Source organism: Nansenia antarctica (assembly GCF_963989245.1).
Source record: "Nansenia antarctica genome assembly, chromosome: 12".
Lineage (NCBI taxonomy): Eukaryota > Metazoa > Chordata > Actinopteri > Argentiniformes > Microstomatidae > Nansenia > Nansenia antarctica.
This window is the reverse complement of record NC_137682.1, coordinates 26,537,644-26,543,643: the sequence shown is the minus strand read 5'-3', so window position 1 is coordinate 26,543,643 and position 6,000 is coordinate 26,537,644.

Genomic DNA, 6,000 nt, shown 5'->3' with positions numbered 1-6,000 from the left:
GTGTTTGGTGATTCCAGGTGTTGCAGCGTGTAGTGGAGTGCTATGTTAACTGCATCCTCAACAGACCAGTTGGTATGGTAGGCAAATTGATATGGGTCCATCAGTGGGGAGGTGCAGGATTTTAGGTATGATAGGATGATGCGTTCAAATGCTTTCATGGCCACAGATGTTAGGGCGACGGGTCTGAAGTCATTGAGGCAGGTGATTTTTGGGGACTTAGGCACAGGGATGATGATGGATAATTTGAAGCACTGGGGGACTGTACATTGGCGAAGAGAGGTGTTAAATATGTTGCAAAACACAGGTGCCAGGTGAGCTGGACAGTGGCTCAGCAGAACAGGACTGATGCCATCCGGCCCTGCTGCTTTCCTGATGTTCAGCTTCCTGAATGTAGCTCTCACCTCATCCTCCTGGATGCAAAAGAGTGGCATCAGGGTGGGAGTGTCTGGTGGAATGGGTTTTCTTCAAATCTTGCATAAAAGTCATTTAATTTATCTAGGAGGTTAGGGTCGTTGTCTGGAAGGGGGCAGGGTCGTTTTATATAGTCTGTCATGTTCTTAAGATTATTCCATATTGATCTGGTATTGTTGGAGGAGAATTGTTGCTCACATTTTGTTGCATAGCTGTACTTGGCATTTCTTATTGCAGCACGCAACTTATATTTGACAGCTTTGTAATTATCCATGTCTCCATTTTTATACGTACAGTTCTTTTCTTTACGTAGGAGGTGTAAGTCTTTGGAGAACCAGTTTTTTTTTATTGCCATAGGATGTAACTGTTTTGGTAGGGATGCACATTTCCTTGCAGAACTTGATGTATGATCACTGTGTCTGTTAAGCCCAGTACACACATAAAGATAATCTGGCCGATTTTGGTCCGATTTTCCCCCTTCCGACCAAGGACAGCAAACGATTATCGCATGGCTCTAAACATTATCCTACAAGATTATCCTGTGGTGTGAGGTGTGTTAATGTTAATGTTAATGTTAATGTTAATGTTAATGTTAATGTTAATTTTATTTATAATGCGCCCCCCATCCAACTTTTACATCGGCCCGGGGCGCAGCCCGGGTAAAGGAACAGATAAAGACAAGGACAAGGACAAGGAACACAGAAAGCAAACAGACACAGACTACTTAAACGAACATCTCAAGGGATACAATTTACAACAAATAGGGAGTAGACTTAGGGAACATCATTGACGAAGAGGTGGGTTTTTAACTTGGCTCTAAAGGAGTCCAGAGTGGGGGCAGACTTGATGGCGGAAGGGAGCGCGTTCCACAGGGTCGGTGCTATCACCGCAAAGGCACGGTCACCCTTCCTCTTGAGGTTGGTGCGGGGGACCCTCAGGCTGAGTTGGGCGTCGGACCTGAGCCTGGGCCTTGAGGTGGAAGACAGGTCCAGGAGGTCCTTGATGTAGGGTGGGGCGAGACTGTTGAGAGCTTTGTAGACAAAGTCTTTGTGTTAAGAGTCCATTTCTCCCGACAATCTGCTCGGAAAATGATCGGGGCCGACAATCGTAAATATTAAACGTGTTCAATATTTACGACCAAAAATCCTCTTGTGTGGGCGAAACTGACAACACCCGAGTCCGATTGTGACGTGGAATGGAATGTAGCCAATCAAGAAGTGAGCTGACTGACGCGTCTACTTCTTTTCGTTATTCGGCACTTTATTTATCCTGTCACACATTTCTGCTGTCACTCGTGGTCGTATATCAGAGCACACCACACACAATACAATCCATGATTTTTTATCTTCATGTGTGGGGTCTCTCTCAGATAAAAAATCTGTAAAGATTTTGAAAATCCTTATATGTGTACCAGGCTTTAGTTCATTGAGGGTGTCACAAGCTGCACTGAATGTGTCCTAATCAGTGCATTCAAAACACCCGCGTAGCGTTTCAATGGCATCAACAGACCAGACTCCCAGGCTACTGGGTTAGTGATACATGGCTTGTAAACAAACGTACGGTTTTAGGATGTGTACAAACACATGTACCGTAACATATATATATATATATATATTCTGTGTGTAAAAATATAGCTATAGTGTAACATATTTGAGTATTGTTGCTGTCCATATGCATCCCTTCATGGCCAGAATGTACCGATCTTCTAATGGCTACGTACTTGCAGCATGATAATACACCATGACAGAAAGCAAAAGTCTCAAACTGGTTTCATGAACATGACAGTGAGTTCAGTGTTCTTCCGTGGCCTTCCCAGTCACCATCAATCAATCCAATAGAACTTGGGGTGTGGTAGAACAGGAGATTCACAGCTTCAATGTGCACCTGAAAGATCTTCAGGAATTGCGTGATGCAATCATGTCATCATGGACCAGAGTCTCAAAGGAATATTTCCAACATCTTGTGGAATCAATGCCACAAATAATTTAGGTTGTTTTGAGAGAGCCCTACCCAGTATTAGTATAGTCTTCCTAATAACGTGTTCAGTGATTGTTGAACGTCTTGTTGAATTAAAAGTTGTGTATTGTGGTGGGTTAACATAATTCACCCCCGGAACTATGGGTTGGGTAGTATTGTTTCCGCACGGAGGGTTAAGTGCGAGGTACTCAAGTTGTTACATGAGTGTTATAGTTACTGCTTGAAGCATGTGGTCGCAGCTTGTTTATGTTTGTTAATAAACGTTTAGCTGTGACATTTGATACGCCGCCTCCGACTCCCGTCTCTCGGCACTACATTGGTGACCCCGACGTCAGTCCCGTTGAAGTATCCGAGACTGAACCGAACATGGCAAATAACGCCGTTATTCTCAGATTGCCGGAGTTTTGGGAGACGTCCGCGGCAGCATGGTTCGCACAGACGGAGGCGCAGTTCGCCCTCCGTGGGATTACAGATGACGCCACACGCTACTACCATGTCGTCTCGGCGCTGGGGAGCTCCACTGCAGCCAGAACGGTGGGCTTCATTACAGCTCCCCCTGCCCTGAATAAATATACAGCGTTTAAGGCTCTCCTCCTCAAGACCTTCGAACTATCACGGTCAGAACGAGCCCGGCGTCTGTTCGCAATTCAGGGGCTGGGAGACAGCAAGCCTTCCCAGCACATGGACATGATGCTGAACCTACTAGGTACGGAGGAACCTAATTTTCTATTTATGGAACTGTTTCTTCGGCACATGCCTGCACATGTTCAGACAGCGCTCGCTAATACGACTATCACTGAACCCCGTGAGTTAGCAGAAGAGGCTGACCGCTTCTTCCTAGCTACCCAACGTTTTACCCCTGAAGTGCTAGCCCCGACACACAATTACACTCCCCCTGGCAGAGACAGGCTAGCTAACAAGGGCCCACCTACCACCGATAGCCGTACTAGCCCAGGCATGTGCTATTTTCACTCACGCTTTGGCGCGAAAGCGAAGAGGTGCCGCTCCCCTTGCAACTACAGCTCGGCGGGAAATGGCAAAGCCTGCGCTCTGTAGTGGCTATGAGTGTGGGCACAACAAACCAGCTACTATTCATCAGAGACACTCTCTCCGGGTGCAAATTCCTCTGTGACACCGGTGCTCAGAGGAGCGTCCTGCCTGCGACAGTGGATGACACCGCCAGGGGAAGTCATGGCCCACATTTAAAGTCCGCTAACGACACCCCCATCCGCATCTATGGCACGAAAGCTGTAGACCTATGTTTCGGGGGTCAGCGGTTTACATGGGACTTCGTCACGGCCGACATCTCTTTCCCCCTCCTCGGTGCGGATTTCCTATGCGCTCACGGACTGCTCGTGGACGTCAAGAACAACCGCCTGGTGGACGCACTGACATTCTCCTCACTTGCATGTGTCCGCGGTGAGGCGACATATGGCGGGCTCTCCAGCTCACTCTCAGAGGGTGACAGCTATCAGCACCTGCTCAGCGAGTTCCCCAGCTTGACACAGCCCACATTTTCCGCCACCACTACCAAACATGGGGTGGAGCACCACATAGAGACCAAGGGCGCCCCCATCTACGCTAGGGCCCGGCGGCTCAACCCCGACAGGCTAGCAGTCGCTAAGTCTGAGTTCGCCAACATGGAGCGCCTTGGTATCATCCTCCGCTCAGACAGCCCATGGGCCTCACCGCTACACATCGTGCCGAAACCAGACGGCGGATGGCGACCGTGTGGCGACTACCGACGCCTCAACGACGCTACGACACCCGACCGCTACCCAGTCCCCCACATTCAGGACTTCTCTGCGCATCTGGCGGGTAAGCTGGTTTTCTCAAAGGTGGACCTAGTGCGTGGCTACCACCAAGTCCCCGTGCACCCTTCAGACATTCCCAAAACGGCGGTGATCACGCCGTTCGGGCTATTCGAATTCCTACGCATGCCGTTTGGACTTAAGAATGCAGCCCAGTCCTTTCAGCGGCTAATGGATTCGACGCTGATAAACATGCCATTCCTATTCGTCTATTTGGACGACATCCTCGTTGCCAGCTCCTCGGAGGAAGAGCACCTGGCACATCTCCGAGACCTCTTCACGAGGCTCAGCCAACATGGCCTGATCATCAACCCGGCGAAGTGTCTGTTCGGGTTACCCTCCATCCAATTCCTTGGGCATCTCATCAACAAAGATGGGGCCGCCCCCCTCCCATCGAAGGTGGAGGCCGTTTCCGCCTTCCCTCGCCCACACACGGCTCGAGCACTCCGAGAGTTTCTCGGAATGGTGACTTTTTATCACCGGTTCATCCACCGTGCAGCCCACACCATGCACCCGCTGTACGAGGCTATGAGGGACAAATCCCCCAACCAGGCCATCGACTGGACGGCCGAGAGGGAAGCCGCCTTCATTGCCACCAAGACCGCCCTAAGCCAGGGCGCCATGTTGGCCCACCCGTCAACCAAGGCCCCTATTGCCATCACCACCGATGCGTCGGACTACGCCGCCGCCTGTCAACCCGCCAAAGTACACCGCCATACCAGAGCCCCTTTTGAGCCCTTCACTGTTCCTGAGAGGAGGTTCGACCACGTCAACGTCGACCTTGTGGGACCACTGCCCGCCTCTCACGGCTTCACCTACCTTTTCACCATGGTGGACAGGACGACCCGCTGGCCCGAAGCCGTTCCCCTCTCCTCGGCGGCGTCTTCCGACGTGGCCCGTGCGTTCATCGGCACGTGGGTCGCGCGCTTTGGGACACTGTCTGACCTGTCCTCTGACCGTGGCTCGCAGTTTACCTCGGAACTGTGGAACGCTGTAGCTAGTGGTTTGGGGGTAAAGCTGCACCGCACTACTGCCTATCACCCCCAGGCTAACGGTTTGTGCGAGCGGTTCCACCGCTCAATGAAGGCGGCCCTACGCGCGAGTTTGACGGACGGCAACTGGGTGGACAAACTTCCGTGGGTCATGCTTGGCCTCAGATGTGCCCCCAAAGAGGACTTGCAGTCCTCGTCTGCCGAACTCGTGTACGGCCAAACCCTACGAGTCCCCGGGGATTTCATCCCGGATGCCACTGTCCCCTGGTCTGCAGCCAGGCAGCGCTCCTCCCTGCTGGAGGCCGCTGAGGTGTTCGCACCCGTCCCCACTTCACAGCACGGTACCCCTGCTTTCCGGGTCCCCACCGAGCTGTGCTCGTCGGACTTTGTTTTCATTCGCCACGACGCCCACCGCGGCCCCCTGCGCCCCCCTTACGATGGCCCGTTCAAGGTCCTACAACACGGGGACAAGACCCTGGTGGTGGACGTTGGTGGTAGACACGAGACGGTCTCCATTGATAGGATCAAGTCTGCTCACGTGGACGTTTCCCGGCCTTTGGAACTGGCTCAGCCCCCAGGCCGTGGCCGCCCCCCCATGCCCCACCCCCCGCCCCCGGTCACGGTGCCTTCAGCTGCGCCGGCTGCCCCTGTCCCGGTTTCCCCTGCCCCGGCCCCGGCTGGCCCTGCCCCTGCCCCTGCCCCTGCCCCGGATGCCCCTGTGTCCCGCACCCGCCGGGGTCGGATCGTCGTCCCTCCCCGACACAGGGATTTTCACTATGGGTGAATTCTGGGGGGGCTTGTGTGGTGGG